Below are 13,929 nucleotides of genomic sequence, written 5' to 3'. Positions count from 1 at the left end.
TGGAAATTTTTGAGGCATTAGGATGCACTGTAATGAGTTAAGATGAACGTTATGTTGTGCAGACTTTTCTCAGGAATTTAGGATTTCTCCCCTCCTCTCTAACCAGGAATTTCTTGAATGTCTCCTTTTTTAGTATGACACTCCATTAGACAGTTTTTCATCTCCCTTTTAGGTTATGTGATGAATGATGCATATTAGTCGCTCTATTTTTCATTTCATAATTGATCTTTATAAGCTTGACTCGTATTTGTGTTGATCTACATTTTCTTTATTCTGTTTTATCTTTCTGATGGACAGCATGGAGGGAGCACAAATGCTTTTACGTCTTCTGAGCATACCAACTATCACTTTGACGTTACCACTGATTCTTTTGAAGAGGCTCTGGACAGGTACATGCTACTTTTCCATTTTTTCTAAATAATATATTCGTCTCTTAAGTTTGTGAGTTTATGTGTTTTTTCCTGTGATTTACTGAACAGATTTGCACAGTTCTTTATCAAACCATTGATGTCAGCTGATGCTACGATGAGGGAAATTAAAGCGGTTGATTCTGGTTAGTTATTTATATGTATCTTAGTCTTGTGCATCAATAACAGTACTTTGTGAAACTTGGTTTGTCATCACTCATTCCTCCTTTCTTCTGTTCTTCCTCTCTACTTATCCAGAGAACCAAAAGAATGTACTGTCTGATTACAGGAGAATGAAACAGGTATTAGTTACTTTGATTGCTTATATTTTTCCTGTTAGTATTTGCTAACAGATACAATAATCTTAAATGTGACACTGGTCAGTTATCTGGACAGCATCCTGTTTAACATAAGATGCCGTATTTTATAAGATAGGCAGCTATGAATCTTCATTCTTATATGTTTGTCCTTAGCAATATAACAAAATTGTGCTTGCAGGAATTCTGTGAGCAAATTTTTATTTTTTCTTTTAAATTATTTCTTTTGAATTTACTGCATGCAACCTAGTTCTGTTAGTCTTGGTTTTGAAACATTTTGAAAATTAAATTGGACTTTACTGAAATTTGAGGGTGGAGCCTTCACACTGTGTCAATATTTTAGATTTTGGGAGATTTGTGGTTCTTTAATGCCACAAGGAACAAAACTAGGGGTTCATAACTGAAAGTGTTCAGGGCAATGTAGTATAAGATATGGCTTACTTCCAATTGTGGATACCTGACATTGCATGAGAACCTTGAAGATTGATTATTAGGGATTTATATTCTCTGAATTACTTTTATTTAAGTTATATCACTTTATTGCTTTCATTCATTATAGGTTTTTCGCAGAGGTCCACATTTTGTGATTTTCATATTAATATTTCTTTCATTCTTTTCTATATATAAAAAGGGGAAATCATCACAAAACCTTCTGAGAGCTGACCTCAATCAAACCCAATGTTTTCATAACTGTGAAATATACCTTTCCAAGGGTTTTCAATTACTTTTTTACCCCAAAAATTCGTATTCAAGGGTGTTTTAATAGTTTTAAAAAAAATATTGTGTTTACATCTATATGATGGTTACCAAAAGGCAAACAAATCAAGGATTCATGGGTTTGCTGCCCATTCTAGCATACCAAGAAATTAATAAATTACTCTTATTTTATTTATAGGAGACATAGATATGTAAATAAATTGCTCTTATTAAACTCTTAAAATAAAGAAATTTAAACGAATTCCAAACTTTGAGATTTCTAATTCAGTGGAACATAAATAAAGCTAAATGATAACTTTTGCGGAGTAACAGACTTGAGATGGGCTCCAACAAGCTCGATAGACTAGTCCAATTGGCATGGCCACGTGTTTATCGGCACTACTTAGGACTTTAGTAAATTTCCAAGATTTTCTTTTACTAAGCTAGCAGCTTCTTCTTCTTTTTTGTTTTTATTTTTTTTTTCTCTTATGAAATTATCCTCATTATTATGATTTATTGTAATGGTCATTATCATTGTGATTATTGTGTCATCTTTTTTTTTTTTTTTTAACCACTTTCTTTTTGATGTACTAGTGTTTTTGTGAGAAAACACTTCTTACTGCTCTCTCAAGGTTTTTTTTTTTTTTTTTAAACTCTTACAGCTTCGGAAACATCTAAGTTTGGAAGGCCATCCATATCATAAGTTCAGCACAGGTCAGCACTTTATTTGATACTATTCTTTTGGGTAAAGGATCTATTTTACAGTCTACATTCAAGCTGGCTGTTGCCATGCATACTACCCTCCTTGGGTCAATTTGGTTGTGAAGTATGAGAACCTATATGCATAGCATGGTAAATGTTTGTTGCTTCAATTTTTTCGGCACTGTGTATATTAGGAGGGTTTGAAAATTGGAAGAGGATGGCTGGATGATGGAAAAGATAAGATTAAGAGAATTTTATCTTCCCTCTAGTTGTTTGGTTTTGTGGGGAACAGAGGAAGAAAAGAGGGAGCAATATATGTTCAAATTATCTCCTTACTTTTTAAATGATGGATTCATGTCTCTGAATTTGTAAACCAAAGCTTTCCCTAAGAAATTCTCTTCCTCCTTCCGTCTTCCCATCCAATCTTGGAAGTATTATTTTGGTGGGTTCAAGAAGAGGAGCACTCTGTGGATTGTTCCTTGTCTTTTAATGCAAACATAACAAATGGTTCTCACTGCTCTTTCTATCCTTTCTCCATAATAAGAAATAGACACTCTTGCACTCTGGAAATTTTATCAAATTGATGATTATTCATCTATGAACAAAATGCATATCAAATTTCAAATTACCCTGACTTTAACAACTATCTTCTATTAGATATTTCACAGATCTGCTTTAAAAAGTTATTTGATGATATGGTTTGAATATCCAATGAATTAAGGTGTATTTTTTGGGTATTATATCAAATGGTTTATTTAGTAAAATATGAATTCTATAAACATTTTTCGTTTTGCAAAAAATTCTCAGGTGCTATTTTATTATAAGTTGCTCTCTTAAAGTCCTGATTGGTAATAATTTGCTTGTATTTTGTGTTATGCATACCCTTGCATTTATGTTGTTATGATTCTATCCATTTTAATAGCTAGAAGTTCATGGAAATTTTCTCTAACCTTCCATTCAATTACCTTAATATGAACTCTGCATGGTTTAGGAATTCATCAAAATTAAGTTCACAAACTTCTCCGGTTGGCGAAAATTAAGTGGGTCATTCCAACTTTTGTGGTGATTTTCTTTCAGAACATATATTTGGTTTTGGTAGAGGAGATAAGGCTAAAGTCTTGTGGAATTTTGCTATTTTAGGTGATTCGCAAGAGAGGAAAAAAAGGATCTTTGAAAATAGATGAGAGGAAGACATAATTATTTTGTTGGATACAATTCGATTGCTTACTTCTCTTTAGGCATCGATCACTAAAGTTTTTCTAGATGCTTTTTTTTTTTTTTTCTATGCTTAGATTGGGAAGGGAATAATATTGGCATTCATGTTTGAGTTGTCCATGGCTTCTTTGAGCTGATCAATGTGTATATGTATAGATTTTTTGTGATCCTTTAGATGGATCTTAACTTTTATGGACAACTTGTTCACTTCTTGGTAATTATTTTAATCAATGATATAGATAAGCAGCATATGCTTCTTCTAAAAAATATATATAATAATAGATAATTATAATAAAATAAAATAAAGAATTCATCAAAATTAGGTTTTTGAGGAATTTCAAATATCTATGCAAGTGTTTGTTTTTTTGGGTTTCTTTTTCTACTATTTCTACCTTCATATTTTTGCTTTATTTTCTACAGGTTTTCATCATTTATTTATTTATTTCATTTTATAGGTACTTGTGTTTATATTCATGAATTTGTTGTTGTACAGGGAACTGGGAAACCTTGGCAGTTCGACCAAAGGCTAAAGGACTGGATACAAGGGATGAACTAATTAAGTTCTATGATGCAAATTACTCGGCCAACCTCATGCATCTGGTTGTGTATTCAAAAGGTTAGTAACTAATTTTTGCTGCTATGCATTGATGGCAAATTAAACTATTTTGAAATATCAACACATAATCTCTGTGATGGATTCTAGAAAGCTTGGATAAAATTCAATCCCTAGTGGAGGATAAATTCCAGGAAATTCGGAACACAGATCGGAGCTATTTACACTTTCCTGGTCAGCCTTGCGCATCAGAACATTTGCAGGTATGCATGGTCCTGGTGAAGTTTATATATGCTGAGGGAAAGCATCTGAAGAGATGCTTAATGAAAGTAGGAAGGAAACTCTGTGCTGAATGGTCTTCATGCTGACTTAATCTGGCTTATTTGTTGGGCAAAAAACTCTTTTCTTTTCCTTTTGGTGTCTTTTGATTGCAACCAAGAAAACCTTTTTAAGCAATTAAATTAGTTGCTTTATGTTTATTAGGAGAAGTTCAAAATTTGGGTTTTCCCAATAAGGTTTTTTGAGGTTTTTTTCAAGTTTTGAAATATCATATATGTTCTTATGTTATTCTAGAAATTTTATTTGATCTTCCTTTATATTAAAACTCTTTTTGGTAATTACTGTTAGAAAGCTGTATCACATTTATACAACCAAGCAACTAACTACTTTTTCATGAAAGTTCTATTTTTATAATTCTACATCTACAAGTTCCACTTGAAGGGCCGTACTAAACAGATCCTTATACATTACTATGTTGGAGAGATTATCTTCTTTTCTTTTGTTTTTCTTTTTTTCTCTTATTGGTTATCTTTGCTTCAGATTCTTGTCAGAGCTGTTCCAATAAAACAAGGTCACAAATTGAGAATTATATGGCCAATAACTCCAAGCATTCGCCATTACAAGGAAGCACCATGCAGGTATCTTGGTCATCTTATTGGCCACGAAGGAGAAGGATCATTGTTTTACGTCTTGAAGACATTGGGTAGGTTTTGCACTTCTTTTATGCCACAGAAAGTCAATTTAGTGGCGGATTTCTGTCGCACATTCTTCAAAATTTTCTGGTTGTGTATGTGACCATAATTTACATTAAGTGCTTTGAGGGTTGGGCTGCTTTCTTTTTATGAGATTAATAGGAGCTGTCTTTTATAATTAGCAAGAATACCAAGACTATTAGCAAAGAAAAAAATAACTCACATATGAGTACGCAGATTATAATTAAAGAAACAGCTGTGTCACCAAATATTACAAACCATGTATCTATAGTAGAGTAATGCTAATTGGAATAAAATAACTTGTAATGAGATGGAGAGAAAGTTAAACTCAATGAGATAAAGGCTAGTTAAACTCAATGAGATAAAGGCTAATTCTTACATAGAAGATAATAATAATAGTCATAAAAGCTTCTTACAATAATAATAATAATAATAAAGTGATAATAATAATGATAGAGATTAAAGCGAAATACCGGTGCTAAACTATAACCTTTGATTGGTTTCACTTGGCTAAAATAGTAAAAACTTATGTTATCTACGCTGTCATTATCTTATCAGCACTCAATTTTTAATCTTTGCAAGGCGAATTCATGGTGGTTGCTTTCTTTTCAATTTTTTTCAGGATGGGCTACAGGATTATCTGCAGGTGAAGGGGATTGGACTTCAGAATATTCATTCTTTGATGTTGTAATTGAAGTAACTGATGCTGGTCATGGTAAGTAATTTTGTAAATTGTTACTTGGCATTGAGTTTTTTCAGATATGATCTAATGGATTAAAATTGTCCTGATAAGAGTATGTCAATGACCACAACTTGTAGATCTCTAGACTAAGAATTCTCATTTCCTTTATGAATTATAGAGCACATGCAAGATATTGTGGGGTTGTTATTTAGGTACATCAACCTCTTACAAAAGTCTGGTGCTTGCAAATGGATATTTGATGAGGTATGTCTGCGTGTCATTTATGTAGCTCATTATTTATATTTAACACCTCAAAAGAAGGATTGTATTATTATATTGAATTTACTGTTTTCTTTGTTTGTTTGTGGTTAGTGTGCTGCTTCAATGAATGTGAGTGTTGGCTCCTTCAGTGACCCCGCTGGCCTCGAAGGCCTTGCCCATTTTCTAGGTATTTTTATTTTGTTTGATTCTTAAATTATAGAGCAAGTTGATCAAATGAATAATAACATGTTAAGTTCGTAATTTTGTTTTAATTTTTATCCTAATTTTTTATCAAATTTCTGCTTTTTAGTTAATATTTTTTTTCTTTAATGTGTTCAGAGCATATGCTGTTCTATGCAGCGAGAAATATCATTGGAGGATAGCTATTCAAAGTACATTACGGAGGTATTATTGTTATTATTATTATTTTTTATTTTTAATTTCTTATTATGTCATGTTCTTTTAAAGTGATGTTTGGCAATTTTTCTTTCTAATCATGGAATTTGTTAGAATCAATTGAAGTTGGAGAAAAGGCAGATAATTGAATAAGTCAGGCATATGTCTTAACAACTTTCTATTTTGAGGAGATTAGTCTACTGGGAAGTCAATCAGGCATATGGTGAACAAAAGCTAGATATGAATCTGTGCAGTTGCTCAATTTGTGGGGTTGTTACTTTGTTTTGATGTATGCTTAACCGGTCCTGTGAAGCTGAATCTTTGTGGTTCAACTAGTGACATACAATTAGTTGTAGTAGCATGTACGTAGTTTATTTTATGACCACTGTGATGTTCTATGATTTTGTTGGCTGTGATTGGAAATTAAAATCTTGAATACTTGGTAATGCTTCTGGGAAGAAATATTTAAGCTGTTAAAGTTGTGTTGTTACTGTTCTAAGTCATGCTGTGGACTTTGCCTGCAGTGACGGGTGTTATTGGTATTTACAATATGTATTGTATTGTAATTGGATAATAAGAATATCTGTTGATACTTTAACAATTTGTACAAGAAAAATGTTTTTACTTTGGGATCTGTGTCTTCGCGTTGGTGATCCTTCTTTCCTGGATTGGGGTGAATAACAGAAAAAATTTGTGACAATTTACCATTGTTCCAAATTAACACTAGAGTGGATTAGATTCAATATCCCATCTTTGTTCTCTTATTCTATTTTTTATTTTCTTGATTGTTTCAGTGCTGGTATCCTATTTTGGTTATCCCTTGTTATTTGTTAGTGAGTAGACAGAATTATATGTAGTTTCTTATTATTTTGTATTAGTAACCCTTAAGGGTCCGTTTGGAGAGTGAATTTTTTGTTCCCTTTGAAAGATATGTCTCTTGGAAATTTTGAGGCTTAGGATGCACTGTAATGAGTTAAGATGAACGTTATGTTGTTCAGACTTTTTCAGGAATTTAGGATTTCTCCCTCCTCTCTAACCAGGAATTCTTGAATGTCTCCTTTTAGTATGATACTCCATTAGACAGTTTTTCATCTCCATTTAGGTTATGTGATGAATGATGCATATTAGTCGCTCTATTTTTCATTTCATAATTGACTTTATAGCTTGACTCGTATTTGAGTTGATCTACATTTTCTTTTTTCTGTTTTATCTTTCTGATGGACAGCATGGAGGGAGCACAAATGCTTTTCGTCTTCTGAGCATACCAACTACTATTTTGAGTTACCACTGATTCTTTGAAGAGGCTCTGGACAGGTACATGCTAGTTTTCCATTTTTCGTAAATAATATATTTGTCTCATAAGTTTGTGAGTTTATGTGTTTTTCCTGTGATTTACTGAACAGATTTGCACAGTTCTTTATCAAACCATTGATGTCAGCTGATGCTACAATGAGGGAAATTAAAGCGGTTGATTCTGGTTAGTTATTTATATGTACCTTAGTCTTGTGCATCAATAACAGTACTTTTGAAACTTGGTTTGTCATCACTCATTCCCCTTTCTTCTATTTTCCTCTCTACTTATCCAGAGAACCAAAAGAACTTACTGTCGATGCTTGGAGAATGAACCAGGTATTAGTTACTTTGATTGCTTATATTTTTCCTGTAGTATTTGCTAACAGATACAATAATCTTAACTGTGACACTGGTCAGTTATCTGGACAGCATCCTGTTTAACATAAGATGCCATATTTTATAAGATAGGCAGCTATGAATCTTCATTCTTATATGTTTGTCCTTAGCAATATAACAAAATTGTGCTTGCAGGAATTCTGTGAGCAAATTTTATTTTTTCTTTTAAATATTTCTTTTGAATTTACTGATGCAACCTAGTTCTGTTAGTCTTGGTTTTGAAACATTTGAAAATTAAATTGGACTTTACTGAAATTTGAGGTTGGAGCCTTCATAGTGTCAATATTTTAGATATTGGGAGATTTGTGGTTCTTCAATGCCACAAGGAATAAAACTGGGTTCATAACTGAAATTGTTCAGGGCAAGTAGTATAAGATATGGCTTACTTCCAATTGTGGATACCTGACATGCATGGGAACCTTGAAGATTGATTTTTAGGGATTTATATTCCCTGAATTACTTTTATTTAAGTTGTATCACTTTTGCTTTCATTCATATAGGTTTTCGCAGAGGTCCACATTTTGTGATTTTCATATTAATATTTCTTTCATTCTTTTCTATATATAAAAAGGGGAAATCATCACAAAACCTTCTGAGAGTTGACCTCAATCAAACCCAATGTTTTCATAACTGTGAAATATACCTTTCCAAGGGTTTCAATTACTTTTTTATCCCAAAATTTTGTATTCAGGGGTGTTTTAATAGTTTAAAAAACTGTTGTGTTTATATCTATATGAGGTACCAAAGGCAAACAAATCAAGGATTCATGGGTTTGCTGCCCATCTAGCATACCAAGAAATAATAAATTTCTTATTTATTTTTATAGGGACATAGATATGTAAATAAATTACTCTATTAAACTCTAAAATAAAGAAATTTAAACGAATTCCATTGAGATTCCTAATTCAATGGAACATAAATAAAGCTAAATGAACTTTTGCGGAGTAATAGACTTGAGATGGGCTCCAACAAGCTCGATAAGATAGTCCAATTGGCATGGCCACGTGTTTATCAGCACTACTTAGGACTTTAGTTAATTTCCAAGATTTTTTTACTAAGCTAGCAGCTTCTTCTTTCTTTTTTTTTTTATTTTTTTTTCTCTTATGAAATTATCCTCATATTATGATTTATTGCAATGGTCATTAGATTGTGATTATTGTGTCATCTTTTTTTTTTTTTTTTTTTTAAAAACTTTACAGCTTCGGAAACATCTAAGTTTGGAAGGCCATCCATATCATAAATTCAGCACAGGTCAGCACTTTATTTGATACTATTCTATTGGGTAAAGGATCTATTTTACAGTCTACATTCAAGCTGGCTGTTGCCATGCATACTACCCCTTGGGTCATTTGGTTGTGAAGTATGAGAACCTATATGCATAGCATGGTAAATGTTTGTTGCTTCAATTTTTTCGGCACTGTGTATATTAGGAGGGTTTGAAAATGGAAGAGGATGGCTGGATGATGGAAAAGAAGATTAAGAGAAGTTTATCTTCCCTCTAGTTGTTTGGTTTTGTGGGGAACAGAGGAAGAAAAGAGGGGCAATATATGTTCAAATTATCTCCTTACTTTTTAAATGATGGATTCATGTCTCTGAATTTGTAAACCAAAGCTTTCCCTAAGAATTTTCTTCCTCCTTCCGTCTTCCCATCCAATCTTGGAAGTATTATTTTGGTGGGTTCAAGAAGAGGAGCACTCTGTGGATTGTTCCTTGTTTTTAATGCAACATAACAAATGGTTCTCACTGCTTTCTATCCTTTCTCCATAATAGAATAGAAACTCTTGCACTCTGGAAATTTTATCAATTGATGATTATTCATCTATGAACACAATGCATATCAAATTTCAAATTACCCGACTTTAACAACTATCTTCTATTAGATATTCACAGACTGCTTTAAAAAGTTATTTGATGATATGGTTTGAATATCCAATGAATTAAGGTATTTTGGGTATATATAATGGTTTATTTAGTAAAATAGAATTCTATAAACATTTTTCGTTTTGCAAAAAATTCTCAGGTGCTATTTTATTATAAGTTGCTTCTAAAGTCCTGATTGGTAATAATTTGCTTGTATTTTGTGTTATGCATACCCTTGCATTTATGTTGTTATGATTCTATCCATTTTAATAGCTAGAAGTTCATGGAAATTTCTCTAACCTTCCATTCAATTACCTTAATTGAACTCTGCATGGTTTAGGAATTCATCAAAATTAAGTTCACAAACTTCTCCGGTTGGCGAAAATTAAGTGGGTCATTCCAACTTTTGTGGTGATTTTCTTTCAGAACATATATTTGGTTTGGTAGAGGAGATAGGCTAAAGTCTTGTGGAATTTTGCTATTTTAGTGATTCGCAAGAGAGGAAAAAAAGGATCTTTGAAATAGGAGAGGAAGACATAATTATTTTGTGGACACAATTCGATTGCTTACTTCTCTTTAGGCATCGATCACAAGTTTTTTAGAAAGATTTTATTTTACGTCAGGCCCAATTTGTTTTTGAACTTAAGTCATAAAGATTTTATTTTACGTCAGGCCCAATTTGTTTTTGAACTTAAGTCATGTTAATTTGGGTGAAACAATATGGGCCTCTACGCAGCCATGTTAATCTAGCAAGGCGTTGCTGATGGTTTGTTTTTGAACTTGACTCAGGTTACTTCGAAATTTACACAAATGAATGCACATTCTCTTCCTGACTTCAAGACATTACTAGTGGAATAAGAATTCTTTTGGAATGGCTATTACCCTAAAAATTAGGGGATTGCCCAATTTAAAGGCATTTTGAGGGCCGAAATGCTCACTTTGCCCCTCTTTTAATTTTTTTTTTTTTTTTTTTTACTATTTAAGTCCTGAATTAATTTATTTCAATTTTAAAATTAATAATTTCTAAATTAAATTGTTTTAATAGTTTATTTAAAGTTTGCTTTTCAAAAATTGGGTTTTAAACTGAATTTTGTAAAGGTTTAAATTTTTGTAATTTAACCCATTTGGTAAGTCGATGTGATTCTAGATTTGTTGGACAATGTTGGGTGAAAATGTCAAATTCCAAACTATGGGGGTTAAACTGATTTTACTGAAGTTTTAAAGGTTAATTTAATTTAAGCCATTTGATTAGCTGGATGTGAATCTGGATGGCCGATCGGGTGGAACAAAGAGCAACCTCTATTTTGCTCTATTATCCATGAAGCTAGATATATTATTCAATCAGTTGGATGACTATTGGGAGCAATGGTTATATGTCACGTTGACTCAACTCACTAGATACTTTTATACGGTCGACCAAATACGACAAGCTGCTTCAAACATTTTGGGGCATAATAACTAGTTTTTTAGAAATTTTTCTACTTGGTTGACAAGATATTTTTTTTTTGATTTGTAGTGACTTTTGACACTCTAAACTTGCAAACATTTAATAGCAAAAGTGTTCCAACAAAATTCAAGAGCTTTACTTGTTATTTTTTTACTCTAAATCAAACTTTTGCTACTCCTTTCATTTGTTAATTTGTAACTTGGCTTCTTTGGGTTATACCCTTGCTTATATTCTATTGAGAGAGTTTTCATTGTTATATTTATCATACTCTCGTATTGTAAAAGAATATGTTACACTCTGGGTATTTGGGTATTTCTAATGAGATGAAGTAAGTCTTAGTGTGTGAAGATTTAACATAAGATGGGGTAAATCTATTTGCATTGAATAGTTGGTGGTTCAATGTTGAAACCAAGTCTTAGTTGAAATACTTCGAGGAAAGTTTGAAGAAGGGGACGTAAGCCAACTTGGGGTTGAATTTCTATATATCTATTGCGTCTGATTCTCTCTTTCCTTCTCTCTTTAATTTATGCAATTTACTTTATATTTGTTCATATTTGCTACTCACAATTGTTCACATTCACAATTTATATTAGAACAAACCTCAAGTTATAAAGAGTCAAAATTTGCTTATATTTTAAAAAATGACCCTTTCGATCAACCCCTCTTAAGGCCATTCTGATCCTTCAATTGATATCAAAGTAAGATTGCTCATTAAATAGTTTTAAAAATGACTATTGTTAGTGAACGAATTTTTCTTATTTCTATTTTTTTTAGAGAAAACAATAATGAATGCACTTTCAAATTTTAAAAATGGTTAATAACAATAACCACCCCTTAGGTATAATTAAATTAAAAAATTCCCTGTAATTATAGTAATAACAGGATTCCAATTATCCTAAAATTTTTAGTGTTAAATCAAACAGGAAGGAGCAATTTAGTAGATATATATTAACTCATCGTATTATAAATTTTAACGTCACATTAACGGTTCACTAATGATGAAGAAATTTATGTTATTTTTGAAATTTCAACAGAAATTGAGGCCGAGAAACCGTTTTAAGAAAGTAAAATCGGACATTTTATTTTTATTTTTAAATTTCCCCCCAAAAAAGAAAAACTTAATTCTCAAAATGACAAAATCCAAACGCTTCAAAAGAATTTTATCTTCAAGAAATAATTATTAAAATAAAAGGCCTATTTTCTAATATCATATTCATATACTGTATATTTAAGGTAAATCAAATCAAACCGCTCAAAAACTCAGATTCAGAATAAATTTTACCAATTAAAAAATATCTTGAATAAAATGAAAACCTCCACGACAGTACCGTAACGGACATAGACCCGATCTCAGAGGATCCGCTGTAGACTTAAACATAAGTCTTCCTTTCTGATTGTATATCAAAAGAAAATCAATCAATCGCAAACCAAAAACGATCATTTCTCTCTGGCTTAAAAAATGGCGGTTGGTAGAGACGATGTAGAGATAGTGAAGCCACGTACGGACAAGAGAGAGTACCGGAGGATTGTTCTTAGAAACTCTCTTCAAGTCCTCTTGATTAGCGATCCTGATACAGATAAGGCAATTAATCGTCTAAATTTAAAAGAAATTCAGAATTATACAATCTGATTATTTTGTATGTATATATATTGAATACGTTTTCTTTGTTTGTTTGTGGTATAGTGTGCTTCAATGAATGTGAGTGTTGGCTCCTTCAGTGACCCCGCTGGCCTCGAAGGCCTTGCCCATTTTCTAGGTATTTTTATTTGTTTGATTCTTAAATTATAGAGCAAGTTGATCAAATGAATTATAACATGTTCAAGTTCGTAATTTGTTTTTAATTTTATCTAATTTTTTATACAAATTTCTGCTTTTTAGTATATTTTTTTTCTTTAATGTTGCAGAGCATATGCTGTTCGCAGCGAGAAATATCATTGGAGGATAGCTATTCAAAGTACATTACGGAGGTAATTGTTATTATTATTATTATTATATTATTTTTTAATTTCTTATTATGTCATGTTCTTTTAAAGTGATTTGGCCAATCTTTCTTCTAATCATGGAATTTGTTAGATAATTGAAGTTGGAGAAAAGGCAGAATTGAATAAGTCAGGCATATGTCTTAACAACTTTCTATTTTGAGGAGATTAGTCTACTGGAAGTCAATCAGGCATATGGGGTGAACAAAGCTAGATATGAATCTGTGCAGTTGCTCAATTTGTGGGTTGTTACTTTTGTTTTGATGTATGCTTACCGGTCCTGTGAAGCTGAATCTTGTGGTTCAACTAGTGACTACAATTAGTTGTAGTAGCCTGTACGTAGTTATTTTATGACCACTGTGATGTTCTATGATTTGTTGGCGTGATTGGAAATTAAAATCTTGATAATACTTGGTAATGCTTCTGGAAGAAATATTTAAGCTGTTAAAGTTGTGTTGTTACTGTTCTAAGCATGCTGTGGGACTTTGCCTGCAGTGACGGGTGTTTATTGGTATTTACAATATGTATTGTATTGTAAATTGTGATATAAGAATCTTCTGTTGATACTTTAACAATTTGTACAAGAAACATGTTTCTTACTTTGGGATCGTGTCTTCGCGTGGTGATCCTTCTTTCTGGATTGGGGTGAATAAACAGAAAAAATTTGTGACAATTTTACCATTAGTTCAAATTAAACACTAAGAGTGGATTAGATTCAATATCCCATCTTGT

At 32.0% G+C, this 13,929-nt stretch overlaps 1 pseudogene; it reads left to right on the top strand.

Annotated features, from left to right (window-relative positions):
• The first annotated feature begins 12,572 nt into the window (after positions 1–12,572).
• Positions 12,573–13,929, top strand: part of LOC116115666 — a 62,410-nt pseudogene continuing 61,053 nt past the window's right edge.

Source organism: Pistacia vera, unplaced genomic scaffold (genome assembly GCF_008641045.1).
Source record: "Pistacia vera cultivar Batoury unplaced genomic scaffold, PisVer_v2 Contig749, whole genome shotgun sequence".
NCBI lineage: Eukaryota > Viridiplantae > Streptophyta > Magnoliopsida > Sapindales > Anacardiaceae > Pistacia > Pistacia vera.
The sequence above is the reverse complement of the archived record's forward strand: the minus strand, read 5'-3'. Positions and strand labels throughout refer to the sequence as shown.